We start from the raw sequence: 24,951 nt of genomic DNA on the forward strand, positions 1-24,951 counted from the left end.
CACTTCCCCTACCACCTCTCTCTCCGTCAAACAATGCACAGTGATAGCTGCTTAACATGTACCCCGTTAGCGTCTTGTCAGCATTCACATAAACGTAACATATCCTTCATCAGAAGAACACACAAACACACACACACACACACACACACACACACACACACACATTTAGATCTCTTACCCATAGCCATTAAAATGAGGCAGCCAGTCACAGCCCAGCATTTTACTGGTCATTAAGTATATTGCATGTGCTGGGATGTGTAAGTATACTTAGTCAACAGGCCGTCAGACGAGTTGAGACGTGTTCTAAACTTTGGAGGCATAACTGGAAGTGGCATCGTGGTTATATAATGACGACTGTGCTGAGATGTTCATGTATGCGTAGTCAGCAAGGACTGAGACAATTCTGATCGTTCTGACACATTCAAACTTGCATGTCTCTTATTTCTCATCCTCCAGAGATGTGAACTTTATATATTTCCAAGTTCCTGCCAGTGAGTGCAGCTGTGTACTAGTGGACTACCTACTGCTGACATCTGTGTATGCACATCTGAGGAATAGCGTACAGAATCTCCAAGAATGTCAAAATTCGCCGACTCGACTTAAATGCACACGTGATTTTTGTCAAGCATGTCTAGACTTGTTGATCTGCTTATCCACATTCAACGAATGGTTAATGGCTTCCCAAGCAACTCGTGTTTATTTAAGTTAACACAAACGCATGTACAAGGTGATTCCTACCTTCTCTGTCTGAGACATGACTATGAACAGTACGTGAAATATAGATATTAACAAATTAGAAGAGGTTCCTACAAAAGATGTTTTTCTGCAGGTCTTCAGGGAAAAAAGGAATGTATCAAACAGACTTTAACCATTTGCTATTGCAGAATAACTCCAGTTGATTTGTTATCCACATGCAAAAGGATACTGGAAATGGAAGGGGTCAAATTCGAAAAACTTTAACTAGAGTATTTGACGAAAACAGCCGACACAGCAAATGAATAGGTAGTTGAAAACAGAGTGATACTTATTCCTTACCAATACAAATGTGTATAAGTACCATAAATGAACTATTCAATAAGTTATCTCATCGAAGTGTCATACAGCTTCCAGCGTGTTACAGTATAAGTCTGTCCTTGCCAAGTGTACCTTAACCTCTAAGTTAGATCAACATTGGCAATAAATTAGCCACATGTGTTTTGTACTTTTCTAGGACAACAACACATACAGTATAGATGTGGAAATAACATTGTGACATTTAATTTGAGGTTCTATTTTGTCTTGTCCCAAGCGGGGTACAAAGATCGAACTATTGTGACAACAAGTGCACCTTAGCCTGTAAGTGATACTATTGGTGCCAGTAAAAAAACTGTTTGTTTTTATTAACAATACAGAGAGTTCAGACCTGGAAATAACTGTGTGTTAGTTAATGTGAGGCTCCATTGTCTTCTGTACGAAGTGGGCTACACGGACTGAACTACTATCTGTCATGATCGGTGAATATTTTAGTCAAATGTATAAAATAAATAGAACAGTTCTGAAGAGGCTTCTTGGCAGATACCCATGGGGATGTACCACTATGCGCCACAAAGGAGTGGCAAACACAAGTATTTATAAACGATAACGCCTTCAGAAGCAGCTGACTCGCAATTTTTACTTGGCGGACAGCCAAGCCTGCATCTTGTGATTCACACTTGTCAGTACACCAAACGAGTCAAGGGTCGAGGTCAATCTCGTGGCACGATGGTGATAGTTGGGCATTAAGATCATCATGTGCATATGGATGTTACACAAGATAATGGAAAGATTAATGTGCGACCAGATTCAAGAGGAAAAGGTCATTTGGGAAACGCATAAATGGTCAGCCATGGCCAGCAGTGAACAGTCATATAGTCAGTGAGCAACCAATGGTAATGAAGTAAGCAGAGTATCAGCGAAAGCGCCAGCAACTTGAACGACGGCAGTTGCCAGAGAAACAGCAGTGCTTTATCGAGAAGACTACAGTACTACTCCGGACCATGCAACAACTGATAGACAGTAGCAATTTAACAATTGTTGTGTATATATTTCATTGGACATTGTTGCACAGAGATTTATTTATGTCAGTTATCAGTGCAGCAGACCTCATCTGCTACTAGGAACATGTAGCTGAGGAGTAGCTGTTTCCTGTGAACAAGCCAAGGAGTTAGTGATATAATTAGGCCAAGTGGCCATTGAGTTAGTAACATGACACTTGGCAGCACGTCTTGCTGCCAGTGCATCGCTGCCATGACGCGAGTTCGCCTGTGAGTGGTTGTGAAGTGCTCGGCCCAGAGCGGGAAAAAGCAGTAAGTAGGATTGAGCTTACGATCATAGCTAATATCACCTGTGGTTGGCTAATTTTTCCAACGGATATGTGAAGTAGTGGACTCCGAATCTGAGATGAACTCTGCTGGGTGTTCCGTTTCATGGTGACACTGAAATTTTGATTAAAATATGTGAAGTAGTGGACTCCGAATCAGAGATGAACTCTGCTGGGTGTTCCGTTTTATGGTGAAACGGAAATTTTGATTAACACTCAGCTTGAATGGATTGCGTTTGGTGGTGACTCAGGGTAATCGAGTCTGAATGCTGAACTGCCAGAGTAACAGATAATTGTGCCTACTTAAACGACACTTCATCCAAGATTAACTGAATGGTATGCCATTTCTGTTAACTTAATTGATTTGCATAAAATCAGACTGATTGAGGAGTATAATAAGACTGAAGTTCCGTTTCAACTCTTGTTATGTCCGAACTGCTGAAGTTCGGTTGGATAAAATAATATTACTGAGCTCGCAGACACAGACTTGAACTAATGGTTCTAGTGCTAAGTTTACTGGAGAGAAGATGAGGTATTTCTGTTGCACATGAGTGCCACGGTGGCTGCATTTTGTAATATGGTGCCTCCCATGTGTGTATACATGACACTGTTACATTATTAACCTTACTACCCACTGCATTTGCTATTTGAATATTCTGCCAGTACTGTAAGCGGTAATGTGTTACCCTTATGCCACAGGTTGTAGTACAGATTACGTTATCCCTTTAGTGACCAAATTATTTCCATAAGTTGTAGACTTTTTATGAACACTTTATTGGGCTAAGGAACCATTCATAAAATCATAGTTTAAACCTTAAAAGTGAGAGTTTAGCCTAAGAGTATAAAAAAATTAGTGGGAACTGTTGTTCCCACCGAACTCTGGAGTAACTTCTCTTGCTAATTTAAAAAAAAAAATGTATGTCCTTTTTCTTGTACAAAAAGCATGTTAAACATTACATTTATATTAGTATTTGTTCATATTGTCCTTAGAGTTCACTAAGGTGATGTATTATGGAACTTAGAGAAGCATGGTGCTACACACAAAGGTACCCGACAGTTGCTGCACATTAGTTTTGTTCTTTTCTTTGCTCTTGGTGCTACATTGGCTGCATCTTGTGTTTGTTGTACCTTTTGTAGGCAAATTAGTTCAACCTTTCTCCAGACTAACTTCATCTAGCACTCCAGACCTGTCCCGTTTCAGGAGTTTGAAAATGAACAGGCCTTCCTCTTCGCTTATGACCTGAGATTCCAGAGATAAGCTGCCTCGTCAAGTACAATCTAATTGTTAGCTGGTCTGCTTCTGTCTTCTGTAGCTTCCACATAATGTAGGAATTGACAGCTGCCAAATCTACAATAAAGAAAAACAGTCTGTGCCACCACTTCCATGAACGATAGCCTACAGCATACTGTTCACGTAGGTGAGCAAATCTATCCACTCCTCCCATTATTTTATTATACTCTGCCACAGCCAATGGGCAGAATACTTACTTCACTTCTGCTTCCATCTTTGTTTCTTCTCAAAACAGTTGTAATGTGTTTGGATTGTGGTAATTTGATAGTATACAAACAGGTTTGCTATCCTGCCACTTCACTGCAGCAACACATGACCTGACAGAAAATTCGAATTCCCCCTGCTAAGTCTAGAATTTTTTTCAGCATATCTGTGAAGTATTTGGTGACTCAAAATCATCATCAGAGTCAGCATCGATATCTGAATCTTCTACATCTTCTGGTAAAGCATACAAAATTCTGAAAACATCTTCTGCCATCAGTCCAGGCATTCTAAACAATAAGAAACAAACAATAACTACGATGCCAATTGTTGTTGTTGTGGTCTTCAGTCCTGAGACTGATTTGATGCAGCTCTCCATGCTACTCTAGCCTGTGCAAGCTTTTTCATCTCCCAGTACCTACTGCAACTTACATCCTTCTGAATCTGCTTAGTGTATTCATCTCTTGGTCTCCCTCTACGATTTTTACCCTCCACGCTGTCCTCCAATACTAAATTGGTGATCCCTTGATGCCTCAGAACATGTCCTACCAACCGATCCCTTCTTCTGGTCAAGTAGTGCCACAAACATCTCTTCTCCCCAGTCCTATTCAATACTTCCTCATTAGTTATGTGATCTACCCGCCTAATCTTCAGCATTCTTCTGTAGCACCACATTTCGAAAGCTTCTATTCTCTTCTTGTCCAAACTATTTATCGTCCATGTTTCACTTCCACACACGGCTACACTCCATACGAATACTTTCAGAAATGACTTCCTGACACTTAAATCAATACTGGATGTTAACAAATTTCTCTTCTTCAGAAACGCTTTCCTTGCCATTGCCAGCCTACATTTTATATCCTCTCTACTTCGACCATCATCAGTTATTTTGCTCCCCAAATAGCAACACTCCTTTACTACTTTAAGTGCCTCATTTCCTAATCTAATTCCCTCAGCATCACCCGACTTAATTAGACTACATTCCATTATCCTTGTTTTGCTTTTGTTGATGTTCATCTTATATCCTCCTTTCAAGACACTGTCCATTCCATTCAACTGCTCTTCCAAGTCCTTTGCTGTCTCTGACAGAATCACAATTTCTTCTCCATGAATTTTAATACCTACTCCGAATTTTTCTTTTGTTTCCTTTACTGCTTGCTCAATATACAGATTGAACAATATCGGGGAGAGGCTACAACACTGTCTTACTCCCTTCCCAACCACTGCTTCCCTTTCATGTCCCTCGACTCTTATAACTGCCATCTGGTTTCTGTACAAATTGTAAATAGCCTTTCGCTCCCTGTATTTTACCCCTGCCACCTTTAGAATTTGAAAGAGAGTATTCCAGTCGACATTGTCAAAAGCTTTCTCTAAGTCTACAAATGCTAGAAACGTAGGTTTGCCTTTCCTTAATCTTTCTTCTAAGATAAGTCGTAAGGTCAGTATTGCCTCACGTGTTCCAGTGTTTCTACGGAATCCAAACTGATCTTCCCCGAGGTTGGCTTCTACTAGTTTTTCCATTCGTCTGTAAAGAATTCGTGTTAGTATTTTGCAGCTGTGACTTATTAAACTGATAGTTCGGTAATTTTCACATCTGTCAACACCTGCTTTCTTTGGGATTGGAATTATTATATTCTTCTTGAAGTCTGAGGGTATTTCGCCTGTTTCATACATCTTGCTCACCAGATGGTAGAGTTTTGTCAGGACTGGCTCTCCCAAGGCCGTCAGTAGTTCCAATGGAATGTTGTCTACTCCGGGGGCCTTGTTTCGACTCAGGTCTTTCAGTGCTCTGTCAAACTCTTCACGCAGTATCATATCTCCCATTTCATCTTCATCTACATCCTCTTCCATTTCCATAATGTTGTCCTCAAGTACATCGCCCTTGTATAGACCCTCTATATACTCCTTCCACCTTTCTGCTTTCCCTTCTTTGCTTAGGACTGGGTTTCCATCTGAGCTCTTGATATTCATACAAGTCGTTCTCTTATCTCCAAAGGTCTCTTTAATTTTCCTGTAGGCAGTATCTATCTTACCCCTAGTGAGATAGGCCTCTACACCCTTACATTTGTCCTCCAGCCATCCTTGCTTAACCATTTTGCACTTCATCTCATTTCTGAGATGTCTGTATTCCTTTTTGCCTATTTCATTTATTGCATTTTTATATTTTCTCCTTTTATCAATTAAATTCAGTACCTCTTCTGTTACCCAAGGATTCCTACTAGCCCTCGTCTTTTTACCTACTTGATCCTCTGCTGCCTTCGCTACTTCATCCCTCAAAGCTACCCATTCTTCTTCTACTGTATTTCTTTCCCCCATTCCTGTCAATTGTTCCTTTATGCTCTCCCTGAAACTCTGTACAACCTCTGGTTCTTTCAGTTTATCCAGGTCCCATCTCCTTAAATTCCATCTTTTTGCAGTTTCTTCAGTTTTAATCTACAGGTCATAACCAATAGATTGTGGTCAGAATCCACATCTGCCCCTGGAAATGTCTTACGATTTAAAACCTGGTTCCTAAATCTCTGTCTTACCATTATATAATCTATCTGACACCTTTTAGTATCTCGCAGCCATATGTATTGCACTTCACCCAAGTTCAGTGGAAAAAATAATTCCCACTAACTTACCTTGTAATATTTACGTAATTTTCAGTCAAATCCAGCAAATATACACGAATACTATCTCCCTCACAAATGTAAAAGTAGATAAATACGACACAAGTCACTTCACATGCAAAAGGAAAGCACACTGTACAAAAAACGCTCTGACGGTCGAAACGGTGGCTCGTTTTCACGCGGAAACTGCCCTTCTGCATTGATTGACTAACAAGGCAGAAATACAACCGCTTTAGCACACCCGTTGACAATTTACATGTAGTTAGCATACTCTAACAGAGCTGACAGCACAAGTTAGAAGTGGGAACACGGGTTACCACTGAACTTACAGCAAAAACAAGTAAGTGGGAACTGTAGTTCCCACTGGCCACTAAAGGGTTATGTAAGATGGTTTTGGTCCTGTCATTATTTTGTAATATTTGTTGGTTTCACGGGATGCCTTGTGTACTTGTGAGTTATCTCTTGAGAATAATTTTATTAAATCAACTAAGTGTTTTACATTCTTTATGTAACTTGGATTTAGTTACCGATCTGAAACTGAAGTGGTATCCTGTGTTTGTAATAGCCTCGCTCCGAACCACTGTTTATATATGTACTAAGCGGCCTAGTCCAAATCTGTTTGTGACGTCTTGTCAGAGCCCAGCCGCTCACCTAATAAAAAAAATCTTTTAAATCTTTAGTGGTGTAATTTAACTTATAAATTGCTTGCTTGGGTGGAACTATTATTTCACCATTTCACTTTTTTAATTTATTGAATGAATTTAATTAATAAGTGTATGAAAGACTCGATACACTCATCCCGTGGTGCAGTAGTGAGGCCGAAGGCCATTGATTCAGTAAGTGACAGGACAAGTGGTCATAGCTATGGTGGTCCATGAGATAGGTACCAGGCAGAGCACTTTGTATCGGTTATAGAAAGGAAACAGGTGGTTCTTACATGTCGATAGTAAGGTAGAATCAGAAACATTTTTCGACAGCAAAACTTTGATACCTCGTATATTTGTTAGTTGTTCAGACATCTCATATACAAATGTGTCTAATGATAAATAAACTTCTTTTCAAGAGTTGTCATCTTTCTATCTTGGCAGACCACCATCCCTCTCAATGATCTTTCTCTATTCCCCAACACTTACACTAAAACAACCAAGGAGAGTCTACTCCCTCTCGAATTCGTTATAAAGTTTAATGAGGGGAAACACATTGAACAACATTGTCCCCAACATCCTGATTACGCCACGCAGATCTCACCAAATCTATATGGGTAGCTTTGACCTCTGCCGGGACGTGACATGTCATCGTCAAGTTCTCCTTTACCTGTACGTTACTACAGAGATATTAATTAGGGCACCACATGTACTTTGCACTATTTTATAAAATAATAGGTATTTTTTGGTTTCTTAACAGAGCTAATTTCTTTTGCTGCGAAGATCGAATTTTCTTCTGGGATCAGAGGTCGACCTTTCCTCTGTATGGTACCTCCTCCATCGTTCTCTTTGACAGAAGCAAATCGATCAACTATAATATTATTTTATGTGTTTACGAAGCTAAAGTGTCATATTTAGTGCTTGTGGTAGTTATACTTACATATTACGAATATATGTAGTTTAAGTGATACAGCACACTTCATTAAAGACCTCTCAAACAGACATAATTTTTAATATACTTTGTTGTGCTACAATGCCACAAAATGTGAAATCAGTGGATAAACGTGTGATAGGTCTTGGTAGTAGTCAATTGTTTGTTACGGAAAGGAAAGGCAATACAATCTATAAACCTTTCCACGCCAGCAGTGGTGCCATAGTTCCGACTTGTCAATATGGCAGCTGTTATTGATGATACGTTTTACAACAATACAGACAATTTAGACATGTAAATAGCAACTTGACACTTAATTTGACAGTCCTAAATCATTTTTTGACGTAAAGGGCCTCTTAAACTGTGAGTAAAAATATCAGTGTCAGTATTTTCTGTATTTTCGATACATTTTACGTACTTTTTGTAGGTAATACAGTGACACTTCATTTTAGAGACCTAGTATGGTTTATACCAAGAGGGATACAAATAACGAACCCCAGCTTTCGCAGAGAATAAGGTGTCCGATTCTCGGTACTTTTGGCTATTTTCTCTTAATGCCTGGAAATATACTGGGGTGTAATTGGTGGAGGGGGCCAGGGAGGGGAGACTAGAGGGAAAATGAGAGGATGTTGTTTCAGAGAGGGGCGGTCGGAAGAGTGGAGCAGTAAGGTTTGATTACATCTCGTTTCGAGGTCTGAAAAAACATGTATTTCAGTCTATAGACGCAGTTTTGTATTTTGCAACTATAGACTTTGTTTTGATTCTGTAGTTCGCTGTTCCCACTGGCAGTACTTTGGGAATACTCATCCGAGGTCAATCCCTTAGTTTTGTTCCTGAAAGTGGACAGGTTTCCTACATCTAGCATTTGTATCTCCAGAGGAAGTTTTTAACTGACTCGACTGGAATACATACTGAAGTTCTCAAATTATAACGGATGTAATACGGGGTAAACCCGCAACTTGTACAAAAACCAGACTGCGGGATATGAAAAAGAGAAGTAGTTGACAAAGGAGTAAGACAGACTTGTACGCTATCCTTACTGTTGTACAGCGTAGACATTGCAGAAACAATACTTGAAAGGAAGTACACTCACGTTCATAAATTAAGGATAATGCTGATACATGGTGAAACAACACTCTGGTGGGCAGTTTGCGGGTTTAAATCACCTCGGGGTATGACCATGCGGTGCATTTGACGTGCGGTCGTCGCACGGTGGCGCTGGCAGCAGTCCACATACGCAGAGATGTGTTGGTGCATGTCACTGTACGGTGCAGCGAGTAGGTGTGAAGACGTTTTCAGACGTGCTAATGGTGACTGTGATGAAAATGGCTCAAAGAACACATATTGGTGACGTTATGAGGGGTAGAATACTAGGGCGACTGGAGGCTTGTCAAACACAGCAGGTCGTAGCATGGGCCCTCCGTGTGCCTCAAAGTGTGATCTCAAGATTATGGCAACGATTCCAGCAGACAGGAAACGTGTCCAGGCGCTACAGTACGGGAAGTCCTCAGTGTGCAACACCACAAGAAGACCGATATCCCACCGTCAGTGCCGCAGACGGTGACGGAGTACTGCAGGTATTCAAGCTCTGGATCATACCACAGCCATTGGAACAGTTATTTCCAGACACACAGTCTTCAGACGACTGAACAGACATGGTTAATTCGCCCGGAGACGTGCAAAGTGCATTTCACTGACCCCTGGCCATAGGAGAGCCCATAAAGCCTAGTGTGAAGAACACAGTACATGGTCATTGGAACAGTGGTCCCAGGTTATATTCACGGACCAGTCCAGGTGTAGTCTGAACAGCTGATTCTCGCCGAGTTTTCCTCTGGCGTGAACCGAGAACCAGAAACCAACCCCTTAATGTCCTTGTATGGGACCTGTGTGGAGGTCGTGGTTTGATGGCGTGGGGTGGGATTATGATGGGTGCACGTACACCCCTGCATGTCTTTTACAGAGGAACTGTAACAGGTCAGGTGTATCGGGACGTCAGTTTGCACCAGTTTGTCCCCCTTTTCAGGGCTGCAGTGGGTCCCAAGTTCCTGCTGATGGATGATAACGTACAGCCCCACCGACTTGCCATCGCGGAGGAGTACCTTGAAACGGAAGATATCAGGCGAATGGAGTGGTCTGCCTGATCTCCAGACCTAAATCCCATCGAGCACGTCTTGGATGCTCTCGGTCGACGTATCGCTGCACGTCTTCAAACCCCTACGACACTTCAGGAGCTCAGTCGAGTACTGATGGAAGAATGGGAGGCTATATCTCAGCAGTTGCTCGACCATCTGATCCAGAGTATGCCGACCCTTTGCGCGGCCTGTGTACGTGTGCATGGTGATCATATCCCATACTGATGTCGGGGTACATGCGCAGGAAACAGTGGCATTTTGTAGCACATGTGTTTCGGGACGGTTTTCTCGATACCGTGGACTTACAGATCTGTGTCGCGTGTGTTCCGTATGTGCCTATGCTATTAGCGCCAGTTTTGTGTAGTGCCACGTTGCGTGGGACCACATTCTGCAATAAATTTATGAGCATGAGTGTAGAAAGGTGGAAATCGAAATTAGCTGAAGGGAGAAAAAAATCAAATTTGAGCTTTGCCAATGCCACTCTAAATAAAACAGCGTAAGCGAAGGGCACAGAACTTCGATTAAATGGAATGGATAGTCTTGAAAGGTGGTTACAGAAAGGACATCAATAAAAATAAAACAAGGATAATGGAATGTTGTCAGATTAAATCAGGAGATGTCAAGGGAATTAAACTAACTTATGAATCGGTAAAAGTTTTAGTGAGCTTTGCTATGAGGGAAGCAAAATAACTGTTGATGTCTGGAGCAGAGAGAATTTAAATTTTGTTACCATTGAATCTAAATTTGAGTGTTGAGAAGGCTTTTGTGAAATTTACCGAGGTGCAGCATTATTTGAAAGTAAAATGTGGACCTGAAATATTTCAGACGTGAATAGAATAGACGCTTTTTAAATGTGTTACGTCAGTAGAATGCTGAAGAAAGGAAGATTAGTGTTTAACATCACACCAACGAGGAAATCCTTATAAATGGAGCAAAAGCTCAAACTGGTGATGGGCGGGGAAGGGGGTACGGCCATGTCATTTATAACGAACCATCCCGGCGTTGGCTTATGTGGTATGGGGAATTCCAGGAAAACTTAAATCTGGATTGCAGAAGTTCCAACTGTCGTATTCCAAAATTCAAGTCCATTGTGGTGACTAGTGCCCCATTCGAATGGAGAGAATGTTGAAAATTAGATGGCTTATTTGGATAACTAGTAAAGGCATCCTTGCCATGCACGTGCGCTCACGTGCGACATCTTTGGCGCTCAGTTGTCGATAGTATTGGCCCAGTGTTTGTCTCTGCCTCATTACTGGGATACTGGAGGACACCGTTCCGGAAGAGGCCGTGCAAGCTGTGACAGGCATTGAGATATGGGCCTGTGCGGCAAGTAGAAAGGGGAGACTTGCTAGCAGCAGCGAGGAGAGTTGGAGGTCCGGGTTTTCCTAGGACGTGAGAGCGCTCCGTTGGCCCAAACATAGCTGGAATGCTGTAGCGTAGCTTGTTAATGGTTGTGGTGCCATCACGCTGATTGAAGTGAAACTGTCAGCTGTTTGACCGTTGGAGAAAGCGAGCCTACTTTGGGAACCGCTGCTTGCTATATTGTGGACATTGTTGTTGTTGTGATCTTCAGTCCTGAGGCTGGTTTGATGCAGCTCTCCATGCTACTCTATCCCGTGCAAGCTTCTTCACCTCCCAGTACCTACTGGAGCCTACATCCTTCTGAATCTGCTTAGTGTATTCATCCCTTGGTCTCCCTTACGATTTTTACCCTCCACGCTGCCCTCCAATACTAAATTGGTGATCCCTCGATGTCTCAGAACGTGTCCTACCAATCGATCCCTTCAAGTTGTGCCACAAGCTCCTCTTCTCCCCAATTCAATTCAATACCTCATTAGTTGTATGATCTACCCATCTAATCTTCAGCATTCTTCTGTAGCACCACATTTCGAAAGATTCTATTCTCTTCTTGTCCAAACTATTTATCGTCCATCTTTCACTTCCATACATGGCTACACCCCATACAAATACTTTCGGAAACGACTTCCTGACATTTAAATCTATACTCGATGTTATCAAATTTTTCTTCTTCAGAAACGCTTTCCTTGCCACTGCCAGTCTACATTTTATATCTTCTCTACTTCGACCATCATCAGTTATTTTGCTCCCCAAATAGCAAAACTCATTTACTACTTTAAGTGTCTCATTTCCTAATCTAATTCCCTCAGCATCACCCGACTTAATTCGACTACATTCCATTATCCCCGTTTTGCTTTTGTTGATGTTCATCTTATATCCTCCTTTCAAGACACTGTCCATTCCGTTCAACTGCTCTTCCAAGTCCTTTGCTGTCTCTGACAGAATTACAACGTCATCGTGCTTGCTCAATATACAGATTGTATAACATCGGGGATAGGCTACAACCCTGTCTCACTCCCTGCCCAACCACTGCTTCCCTTTCATATCCCTGGACTCTTATAACTGCCATCTGATTTCTGTACAAATTGTAAATAGCCTTTCACTCCCTGTATTTTACCCCTGCCACCTTCAGAATTTAAAAGAGAGTATTCCAATCAACATTGTCAAAAGCGTTCTCTAAGTCTACAAATGCTAGAAACGCAGGTTTGCCTTTTCTTAATCTTTCTTCCAAGATAAGTCGTAGGGTCAGTATTGCCTCACGTGTTCCCACATTTCTACGGAATCCAAACTGATCTTCCCCGAGGTCAGCTTCAACCAGTTTTTCCATTGCCGTGAGCCATTTTCCCGTAATTGGCAGTAACTTTGTTCTTAACTGACGCGTTCCTTTCGGATGTAGCTGGTATTTGTGGTCGTTCCCCTGCTATTCTGTTGTTAGCGAAGACGCTCGTTTCTCTTTTTGTACTAGGCTGTCTTTATCCGATTTTGTGGACAGGTATCCCCATTTTCCGCGAACGTAGATTCTAATTTGGCTTTTGATTTCTACTTCCGACGTTACTGGATAGTGTGGTTTGGTTGACTGTGTATGCAAGCCAGCGCTAACGGTTAAAACTTTTCTATAAGGTACTTTTCTGGCGTATTATGTATTCAGTGTTTGCCAGTCTTTTATTTGTTAGTAACTTATATTTTATTGGAATAGTGTTAGATTCTGGTTATGTGTGTCTGTTACATTGCAGATTAGATATTACGTAATAACTTTTTTACTGAATTCAAGAGCGAACCCAGAGAGAGGCTTCACTGTATGCTTTAGTTGGTCTTGGGGCTTCCATCAGTTTATTTACGGTAATGTAAATTCACAATATAACTGCGGAAAAATATCTGTTTTTGTCAGTTACATATTATGAACTAGCAACCAATGTAATAATTGTATTATTATTTGTTTGTTTGCTGTTTGAGCCGGCCTGGCTTATCTGGTTCCTTCGATATGCTTGATGGGCTACTGCTGTTGTTTGCTTGCCTGTTACTACCTGAGATTAAGTGTTTCTCTTAATTTATCTTTCGATATTCAGTTGTATATGAGAATTTATGTTTATAGTTAGTTTTTCTTGTGGTTTACTACAGCTAACTGCAAATCCCGCTTAAGTAAATCTAAGTAACACTGTCTGGAGGCGGCTTTTAGTATAAATTTTGGTACGGCCGTTTGCGGCAACCTTGTGTTTTTGATTGGCCTTTGTTTATACGACGGATAGCCTGTCTGCCTGCGGAAGTGTTTGACACAAGTTTAAGGTCCTTCAAAATAATTACTAAAGGGCATCTTGTGTCCTCAAGCAAACTTCGTGTAAATCCTAAAGCCCCTTCTCCCACTGTAAAACTTGTTTGCATTTTAGTTGGCTGTTGATTCTGTTGCCTGTTATTAAAGCTTTTGAGTAGTAAAATGTGTGTTCACTTAAGAGTGGTCAGTGTTGCTGTAAGCTGGTCTGTCCCTTAATGAAATTTGTATGTAAACTTTATTTACTTGAAAGGGTTTTGCCGTGGCAAGCACTTATCATTGAGTCTTAAGCCTTCTGTACAGTTGCTGCGTGTAGTTATTTGTACGATCAAATGATGTTCTTGAACTGCAGTTGTCTGCTAACGAGCAGCTCCGTATTGCGATTAATACTTCTTGCTGAAGCTGCTGAATACTTTGGACTGTGCTGCTGATCCCGGCGGAGGTTCGAGTCCTCCCTCGGGCATGGGTGTGTGTGTTTGTCCTTAGAATAATTTAGGTTAAGTAGTGTGTAAGCTTAGGGCTGATGACCTTAGCAGTTAAGTTCCATAAGATTTCACACACATTTGAACATTTGATTTGCTTAATACTTTAAATTATTTTGATCAGATAACGAAGGAGGTTTTATTCTGGGTCCACCAGTGTATGGCGATCTCTTATTTTTTTAATTATCACCTTGCATCCATTTATTTTAAGGATTGCATTTACTGATGTGCTGCGCCCTGTGTTTAACTGCCTTATTTACTAGTCATCAGTTATGACACGATTAAATTGGGTATTTTACTTATTATAAGGAGTTCAGTTGTTTTTTGAAAGTGACCTTCTGTTATGGTTACACAATTTCTTTAACCTGGCACCTTACCACTCACCAGCCAGCTTCCTACCACCTCAGGATTCTGAACAGAGTTCGGGGAATACGAAATTTATGGCGAAAGTTCGCTGAAACACGGGGTCAGTTGATACGACACACGATAAGGCATTAAACAATGGTCATTTAAGTAAGAAAGGGAATTATGTGGGTACATCATGACTACAGCAGATTCAAACGGACGAAGTCCCAGCGGCTATGCACAGATTGAAAGACTTGCACAGAGTAATCATGGTGAAGCAGAGCAGTACAGCTGATCGACACTGTTGTCAGTGATCAATGAAAATGAACACAGCTGTGTCATTACACATTCATAGTGTCACACCGGTTCTGTCTACAGAAAAACGAAACCAGGTATATCATGCTGTTGGCACAAATCGGCTACCTCATGACGTTCTAAGAACAAAACCGGGGCATGATAGACTAGCTTGGAGAGCTCTGTCAAAAGAGTCTTTGGAATGAATACTCCGAGGGTAACAACTGTAAGAACATAGTACGTCGTCCTCAAAGAGGATGAATAGTGAAATTACTTCCAAGTTTAGAGCAATTGTGAAACGATTGTTCATACGCAAATGTACGAGGTACGTCTTTTGCTGTTTTGTGTGACAGTCTGAGTGAGAGTGTTTTTAAAGATGATATAGGCATCACCCGATCAAAGAGACACCGGGAACATACTGAGCCAAAAGATCTTAGGAGGAACACCTTGAGTATGAGTCGCAAAATGCCAACGACACGTACGGAATTCGACTCCCCACACATTTTCTACCATGCAATCGCAATATTGGCTGCTAAGGCAACAGGGGGAAGAACTGGAGTTATCCAACGGCGAGCACAGCATGAGGCTGCGGAGCATAGTTGAGCTGCTTAATCGAAGAGTAACTCATAGTAGTGATGCGGTGGTAGTGGTGTTGGTACAAATCAGAGCATTGACAACGATAAAAAAGGCAGACATTGCGTTATATCCATAACAATGGCCAAAGATGACATTTTGTCAAAGAGGAACCCAAAGAATTTCACAGAGTGAGAAAGAAGTGGCAGATGAAATACTAGAGTTTACGCAAAATGAGTCATTGGGAAGTGTGGTGTCGTTTACGCTCGGCTGTGCGGACAATGTGCCTAATGAGTACAATGATGACCATACGTGCTTAACAAGGAAAGTCATGTTGAAACTGGTGTAGGGCCATGTAGTTCAAGAAATGGTTCAGATGGCTCTGAACACTATGGGATTTAACTTCTGAGGTCATCAGTCCCATAGAACTACTTAAACCTAACTAACCTAAGGACATGGCACACTGCCATGCCCGAGGCAGGATTCGAACCTGCGACAGTAGCGGCCGCACGGTTCTAGACTGTAAGCCATGTAGTTCATCATCCTTGTCGGACAGGGAGCCACAAATCCCGTCTCCAGTGAAACGTAGCAAAGGAGAGTTGTCGTCCCAGGAACTGGTACTAAATACATTGCCTATGTGGAAGCTCATCCAAGGCATAGTAAAATGAAATAAACATTATGAACAGCAATATGACAGCGTAGCGCATAAGAAAATCTACTTAAATTATTTTCAAGAGAGGACAAGACGCTTTTGTTCCAAATGCTGGTGTTGTCTTGTTTCAAGGATGCTCGATAGAATTTACAGGATGTGCACGATCGTGACCTACCTCGCTATGCACTTCAAAATACAGTGAGTTCAAGTGAAGTAGAGGATGGCTGCATAACTTTAAACAGTGATACAGAATTGGAAGACGTACAATAGCGAAATTTCAAACAAAGCTTCAACTTGACGATGCACGGCAAACTCGGAACTGGCCCGAAAATGTGTAGATGAGATAAACAAACGTATCCTGTCTTTCAGTAAGGAACTTGTTTTCAACACCGAACACTCCGTATCTAAAGAGGAAATGCATATGAAAGGAATCCAGGAAATTAGAGGTATGAAGAAAGTTGTACCAATATCAGCTAACATCAGTGCCTTAATGCATTCGTATACATTTATACGGATTGTTAATCCGGGTGGTAAATGGGTTGGTACATTATTTATTGTGCTGCGAGAAGTTTGAGTGCTCTTACCCCAATGGTTATTTTTCGTGTACGTGATGTTGCCAGAGCAGTAGGGAATATTTACGTCACTGCAAGAAAGAGTCGGAAAATGGGCGTAAGAGGACTACACCCATTTGGCCGATAGCTGAGCAAGATAACTTGCTTTTGCTTGATTCGTGGTCTGTTATAAAAATAACACTCCTTTAGAGCGAACTATCACTCCTGAAAAGTATGTGACATTGCAATTCATATCACCTGGAACGACTGGACAAATTCAGCTTCTGGATGTTTGTTCTTTTCGAGTCTATAAGACGTATTATCGCACTATCTGCAGCTACGCCTTAAGGGATAACCAGTTTGACGATAAACTCCAGGACAGGCTGTTTCGCATTCTGTTGCTTGCCCTCGGATTCCATGCGTTCTCACAGCCCGTTGCACCATTATGATTCTATATGCATCCTTTGAGAGATGATACCTAGCTGGACGTCCTGCACAGTTTGTAGATGCCAAGGAGTTCGCGTTCGATCTTAACGGGACGAATTTTTGTGATCATTGTGACGTGCCGTTTTTCATTCGGTGTCCATGGTTCAAGTTAATGGTTTGTTCCGAACACTCCTTGATTGTAGACGACGTCCATTTTGTGAAGTGTAATACATATATCCTTTAGAAGGTTGATCTCGTCATCTCTCGGACACTCATTTTCTGTCACCCCTCTCTACCACATGGTGAGTCTTTTGCATCTAGTATTTCTCCCCTCTTAATTGTTAACACAACCCTTTCAAATGAGTCTTACTAAAGACTGAACTTGTACCCTCGCGCTCAAGAGATTCCTTTTTACTTTTTTATGGTGTAAAGGACTCGGGCAGCGAAATATAGTTGTCACAGCTGTCCGAAATCGATCCATGCTTGCTTTCCTCATCGCCAATAGCGCTGCGAGCTGCGAGTGACCGCCACAGAGCCGGCCGAGGTGGCCGCGTAGGCGCTTCAGTCCGGAACCGAGGGACTGCTACGGTCGCAGGTTCGAATCCTGCCTCGGGTGTGGATGTGTGTGATGTCCTTACGTTAGTTAGGTTTAAGTAGTTCTAAGTTCTAGGGGACTGATGACCTCAGATGTTAAGTCCCATAGTGCTCAGAGCCATTTGAACCATTTGAGCCGCCACAGACAAACGCCAGAATGGAACCACGTTCTCGAGGCGATCGACGATTCATCTGGCAGGTTCCCGTCGCCGACCTGCCTGATATAAACGGGCTCTTGACCAGGAACGAGAGTTCTGGTTGACGTTCCGTATGATCCACATATTACGTCGGCCGCCTTATGATAACTACTCTTGGACTGAGTGGTTCTGTACTCCTTGTTTGCCGTTTGTTTATCCAGTGAATGCGGAATGAAGAATATTAGTAAGCGTAAACCTCGACAATTTCATTTCAGGCTGTACACAAGCAACCTATCAAATATGATCAGAATCGGTTGGGCGTGTATGTGGATTTCCCCTTATTAGCAGAAATTTCAAAACTCAAATGGCTCTGAGCACTATGGGACTTAACATCTGAGGTCATCAGTCCCCTAGAAGTTAGAACTACTTAAACCTAACTAACCTAAGGACATCACACACATACATGCCCGAGGCAGGATTCGAACCTGCGACTATAGCAGTCGCGCGGTTCCGAACTGAAGCACCTAGAACCGCTCGGCCACCGCGGCCGGCAGCAGAAATTTGTCCAGTGATATGACAATGATACCGTGTATTTTGTTAATGGTATGGAAAGGCACCACACGCTCCGCTAAAGGTGGAAGAGCCATCTCCACTGTGTAGGTAAACTTCTTCGGAGTCGCTAACTGTGGTGTGCGACCTCCCCTAGACGGCGCCACGTCTGAGATGGACAGTACATGACAGGAGGAGGTGGACAGGGAGGCGCCGGCGCCGGCGGTCAGCAGGGTGATGGAGGGCCGGTGTTTGAGCAGGGGGCGCCACGGCACACACGCGCGCCTCTCGCCTGCGGCTGTTGGTTTAGCGTAATGGCCCCGGGGAGGCGCGCGACCGCCACTCGCCACGTGGCCGCAGGCCGCAGTCTGCCTGACGTCTGGAGCGGACACCTCAGGCGAGCACAGGGGGGCTTTGGCGGCGTCCTGGTTCTACGCTCCTCTGCGCAGTCTGCTCGCCAAGCGGGCAGTCTCGGAATGTGATAAGAAAGACGTCCTTTACAATTTTGTCAGTGACAGTAAAACAGGCGGCGAAATTCAGGTTAGACGGCATTCAACCTTCCTGGGGTGAGTGTGCCCCTGTTTGTGAACCATGTTACTGACACGAGAGGCTGCTATTCTAATTCAGCCACTCTATATTGTACTCGACCGTCACCCACCCATATTTCACAACTTAAGAGACCTACCTAGTCACCCTATCTCTTCATAATTGTACACACAACTTGATCTCTCACCTTTCTGCCCCCACAAATAATGGGCTTTGCTGAGGGGGGGGGGGGATAGCTTGCTATCTTTATCATACAGACAGACATACTGTAAGTGCTACCACATCAGAGAATTAGAGTGGTGAGGCCAGACGAACATGTGGTCCTTGAAGGGGAGCAGCTGCCGTTTAAAGTCATTGTAAATGGAATAGTCTGGATGACTAACTGATCTGGTTCTATATCGTTAACCAACATGGTCTTGCTGTGCTGGTAATGCTAATGGCTGAAATCAGTGGGAAACTACACTGCTTTACATCCTGAGTACGTGCAGCATTCTTTGTAGCAATTACGCTCTGGAATTATATAAATGTGCGCACCCCTCTTATTTTTTATTTCCAATCTAGCTGAGTAATCGGCGTTGCTTGGGTAAGTGTTTCTTTCAGTCTTCTTTTAGTCCATCTCCTCCTTCCCTCTCTCTCTGTCTGTCTGCTCCTCCCCCGTCTCTATCAGTCTCTTTCTCACTCTCTCTCTGTACATCGACTCCTCCCCTGTCTGTCCATCTGCTCCTTCTGCAACTTCCCCTCGCTCCCCTCTCTGTCCATCACTTCCTCTTTACTTTCTTTGTTCATCTGTTTCTCTTCCCTCTCGCTAACCATTTCCTCCTCTTCCCTCACCCTGTCCATTTCCTGCTCTTTCCTATCCCTGTTCATCTTCTCTTTCCTTCTATCTGTACACCCATTCCTCCTCCTTGTCTCTGTCCGTCTCCCATTCCTTCTTTCTCTGTCTATCTGCTCCTCCTCATCTACTCCTTTCACCTTTGTCCATCTCCTGTTAACCACATTCCCTATCCATCTCCTTCTCTCCCTCTCTCTGTCCACCTTCCCCTCTTCCCTCTCACTGTCCATTTTCTACTCCCCCTCTATGCCTGTATGACCCTCACCACTCTCTCTATCCAAATCCTCATGTCCCCTCTCCTTCCATCTCTTCCACCCCACATATTCTGTCATCTCTTCCTCATCCCTCTCTATGATAAAATCCTCCTCTTTCTTTTCTCTGACCATCTCCTCCTCTCTCCTTTCTCGTCTGTCTCCTCCTCTTCCCCTTCTGGTATTTCTGTGTCCCCCACGCTCTATCCACCTCCATCCTACCTCCCCCCTATTTCTCGCCACAATACTTCTTATCTCCACAATATTTTTTCCCCAGATAGTAAGTGTACCAAATTTGTTTGAAATCGGTCCAGGGGTTTATGAGGAGATTTTTATCCGTCGATTTGGCCAGTGTACGCACATATCACATACATTTTACATTTTTTACACATACTTCTACACACAGTCACCTGAAATTGCCCCCTATAGTTTTGGTTCCACGTAGCTCGAAGTTTGTAACGGCGCATACTCTGAATAATGCGTCATACAATAATGTAATTTTGTAGATACTTTCAGCGGCGTATGTGGGAACTGTCCGCGAAATTTTATTGCGAATATACTAAGAATCAAAGAAGTGATAAATTTAAACGTCATGTATGATGAGGCAGCTTATCACACATATCCATATTTTACGTCGTCATATCTTCTGAACTATGTGTCGTACAATGATATAATTACGCAGGTAAATCCAGTGGTGTAAATGAATACTATCTGCGAAACATGTCGCCAATACAGTTAGTACTAAAGAAGTAGTGAATTAACACATGAAGCCTAACGCTGCAGTTTCACTGCATGAACGGTGAAAACATAGTAAGCGATAAAGTTTTCTTCATTTCATCATTTTGTTGGGGTCTTCAGTGAGAAAAACTTTGGTAATGGTTTGAAGTTATGTGTAAAGGTTGTTGCAAATCACTAGTTCTCTCGTTCTCAAATAACTGACGGAAGTCCGAGTATACGTGCGTCTTGGCCTGAACTTCTTTTTCACCCTCAACCACCTCATAAGTGCTTCTTACCCCCACAGCGATTCTTTCCAGACGGTAAGTGATATGTGTACCAAGTATGGCTGAAATATTTCCAGAGGTTTAGGAGGAGATTTGGAACATAGATATATGCATACAAATATACGTACGTACATCAATTTTTATTATAGGTCTGGATTGTTTTTTGACGGTGTGATTGATAGATTGTGCCAATGAGTGCTGACCGGATGTTGTATACGGTTTATGGACTCGACTACCGGAGTGACGTAAGTCGTATTAAGTTGACGGTGTAATGGATGGCGATCACGGACGAAGCAGCCACTACGGTGACTACACCAACATAGGACAGAGTTCCGTAATCGTAAAGTGGACGACAGCCTAGCTATACGTAGCGTCAGTGGCCTGCATCAGGTGGAATTCTATGCATCTATCTTTCATTAATCAAATGAGCTCAACATTCCAATACGATATTTATCTTTTATTTGGCCACCAGAGTTTGCACTCTGTTTATCCATCTTAAACATAAAGATATAAAAAAAAAAAAATTGCGTCACCTCGGTTCCGAGAGTTCCTGTACAAAAATGGTTCAAATGGCTCTGAGCACTATGGGACTTAACAGCTGTGGTCATCAGTCCCCTAGAACTTAGAACTACTTAAACCTAACTAACCTAAGGACATCACACACATCCATGCCCGAGGCAGGATTCGAACCTGCGACCGTAGCAGTCGCGCGGTTCCGGACTGAGCGCCTGAACCGCTAGACCACCGCGGCCGGCAACGAAATTATAAATCAAGGGGGAGGGGGGGGGGGGGTGTAACCCATACTCCTCAAAGTCTTGTCTATCTCAGAACCACACTCACATGCAGGAGGACTGTAAACGTTAAATCTTTGAGGATGTAGAAGAAACGTGGTCTGGTTGAAGCGGAGTCGAATGAGCGGAAATCGTTTATCGGTCCAAATGTGCCCCGTAAACCACGGCCTTGTAGGGATTTGTGGTAGTAATACAGCATAACAGCTACCTTTCGTTTATTAGGAGAGTTTCCACATTTCCTGCCAGTTAGGTTGACCGAAGCTCTTGATCTCAAGTAAGTAATCTGTTTACGCTAACTTCCATTCAAGGACAGTGCCGATCGATCCTGCTTGCCTCGTTAATACGTCGGCTGCCTCATTATAGAGGATGTCAGCATCGTAATCCACCCACAGCAGCTAGACTGTCTGCTCCCTTGGTTCACTGACGAACAAATTCCTTTACGACATCAAAAGGCAGTTGTTTTTCACCTCTGGTGTCAGATACGGTGTTAGAACTATCTGGGAGTCAGATACGAGTTAAAAATAAGAACTTGAGAGCTTCACAGTGTCGCCCGTAAATACAGAATCTCTTTATGTAGTTTTGCTGACTCAGATCCGAGTACACAGGAAAGCTCATCCACTATATTATTTTATCCATGTTGCATTTTATGAACTGCACAGCCGTTAATGATAGCTGGTGAATGATGAAACCAGCCACAAATATTTTTTCAGTGTTTTATTTAAGTGCCACAAGCGGTTTCGGGCTACCATACCCATCTTCAGATAGTTAATATCTTTATATTACATACATGTTTTGATCAACAAGATGTTGTCTGCTCCACACTGCATAAGAATATCTGAGTATTTAGTGGCTTTTATCACTTGTTTCATTAATAAAAATATACTAAAAGCCATGTATTTTTATATATAACTATATATATATATATATATATATATATATATATATATATATATATATATATGACGGAAAATAGTTGTGTTCACTTATATACGTTCCAGCAGATGGCGATATGTTTTATGTGGTCCATGTGGATTTCTATCTCGTTGTATATGTTCTTGAATTCCACCAAAGCCCTCACATTGCAAAAAAAAAAAAAAAAAAAAATTACTGTGACGCACTTCACCATCCTACGTGCTTTATACACTCCATGTTTTTGCTTACAATGCAAAGGATATCATTAAGCGAAGATAGAAAGACATCATTCATTAAATATTGAACAACGATGCAAACATAGCACAGTTGGTGCGTTGGATATGTAACATGTTAATAACACAAAAATATTTGCAACTTAAGCATGCACTGACAATAAAAAATTTAAAAAGAACGTTATTAATGTCTTTTAAGAAAAAACTTACGCTTAAGGTGCAAACGTTTTTCTGTTATTAACATGTCACACACCCTACACGTCACCTTTGCTCTGTTTATATCCGTGGTCAATATTTAGTGAATGATATCTTTGTACCTTTGCTTAAATATAATCTTTGCATTGTAAAGGAAAACATGAGGTTTATAACGCATGTGCGATGCTCAAAACACATTTTAAGAATATGAAGTGTGCCATAGTGATTTATTTACAGAATGTGGACTATGGTGGAATTAAAGAACATATGGTCGAGCAAGAAAACCGCATGGATCAAATCAAAACACGCAGCAATTTACTGGAACTTATGTAAGTGAACACAACTGCACTGCTGTCCAAAATTAAAATAACAAACGGAAATTTTTCAAGGTTGCATTTATTTTGCTACAAAACAGTATGGTACAAAAAAATGTAAAGAATATGTAACGTCAACAACCGCAACTTGCATAACGGTAGACAATAATGTTCTTCATATTTTCCAACTTAATGGATTTGCACACACGTTCCGACAACTGGTTAATGTGCTCATTATGGGGTGTGACCACCCCTGGCGGCAATACAGGCCTGACACCGGCAGGGCATGCTGTGAAGGATGCCATCAGTCTCGTATTCGGGCAATAACGCCCATTCTTCCTGCAGATTTGCTCGCAAGTCTTGGAGAGTGGTTGGTGGATGCTGCCGTAGTAAGGGCGTTTCTCTAGTGCATCCCAGGCATATTCTGTGGGTTTTAAATCAGGAAAGCGAGCAGGCAACGCCGTGCCTGCAGTATCTACCTTTTCCTCAAAAACATCAACAATCTATGCTCTATGAGGTCCAGAATTATCGTCCATCAGTACGACGTCTGGGCCTACAGTGTGCCGCACAACCGCACATGAGGTCCCAAGATTTTCTCACGAGGCCTGACACCAGTTAAACCTTGCCAATTCACCCGCACAATTTCACGAAGAGCTGTTCAAGTGGTCAACATAATCTTGCCTACACCATTAGGGATCCTCCTCGATATCGGTCCTCTTCCACAAGGTTTGGATCCCGAATTCGTGTTCCACGTTTCCTCCAGATGCGAATCCGTCGAGAATCAATCTGCAGGCCAAATCAGGACTCAACTGTAAAAAGAACATTGGTCCACTGTTCGACCGTCCAGGTGGTGTGTTGACGACTCCACTCTAGGCGTCACCTTCCGTTGCGAGGTCAGACGCCAGTTGTCGTGCAGTACTAAAGCTCTGGCTTCGTGCCCTTATAACCAAATAATGGCCCTGTCTCTCTGATGTCACACAAGGTATGCTCTGCCGTGGTCTTCGGGATACAGTTTCGCTTTCTGTAAATTGTCCCACATCCGGGAAACAACAGAACGATTGACTTTAAGCCGCCGGGCCACATCAGCTTGCGACTGTCCTACTTCCATTTTTCCTGTGGTCCACCACCGCAGAGAGTCTGATACGCGTCTTCTCTGTGCCGTACTGCACCGTCTCTGACTGTGTACAGAGCGATTGTGGATGTGGAACTATCCGGAAAACACTACCCCGTTTGGTAGACGCCCTGACGTCATCGTTAGCGTGGTTGTTGACCGGAATGGCATTTTCCGTGCAGAACACGATCATACGGACATCTGTTGACATTTGTGTGATTATAGTGTGCCGGCCGCGGTGGTCTAGCGGTTCTAGGCGCTCAGTCTGGAACCGCGCGACTGCTACGGTCGCAGGTTCGAATCCTGCCTCGGGCATGGATGTGTGTGATGTCCTTAGGTTAGTTAGGTTTCAGTAGTTCTAAGTTCTAGGGGACTGATGACCTCAGAT

This window comes from Schistocerca americana, chromosome 1 (assembly GCF_021461395.2).
Source record: "Schistocerca americana isolate TAMUIC-IGC-003095 chromosome 1, iqSchAmer2.1, whole genome shotgun sequence".
In the NCBI taxonomy this organism is placed as follows: domain Eukaryota; kingdom Metazoa; phylum Arthropoda; class Insecta; order Orthoptera; family Acrididae; genus Schistocerca; species Schistocerca americana.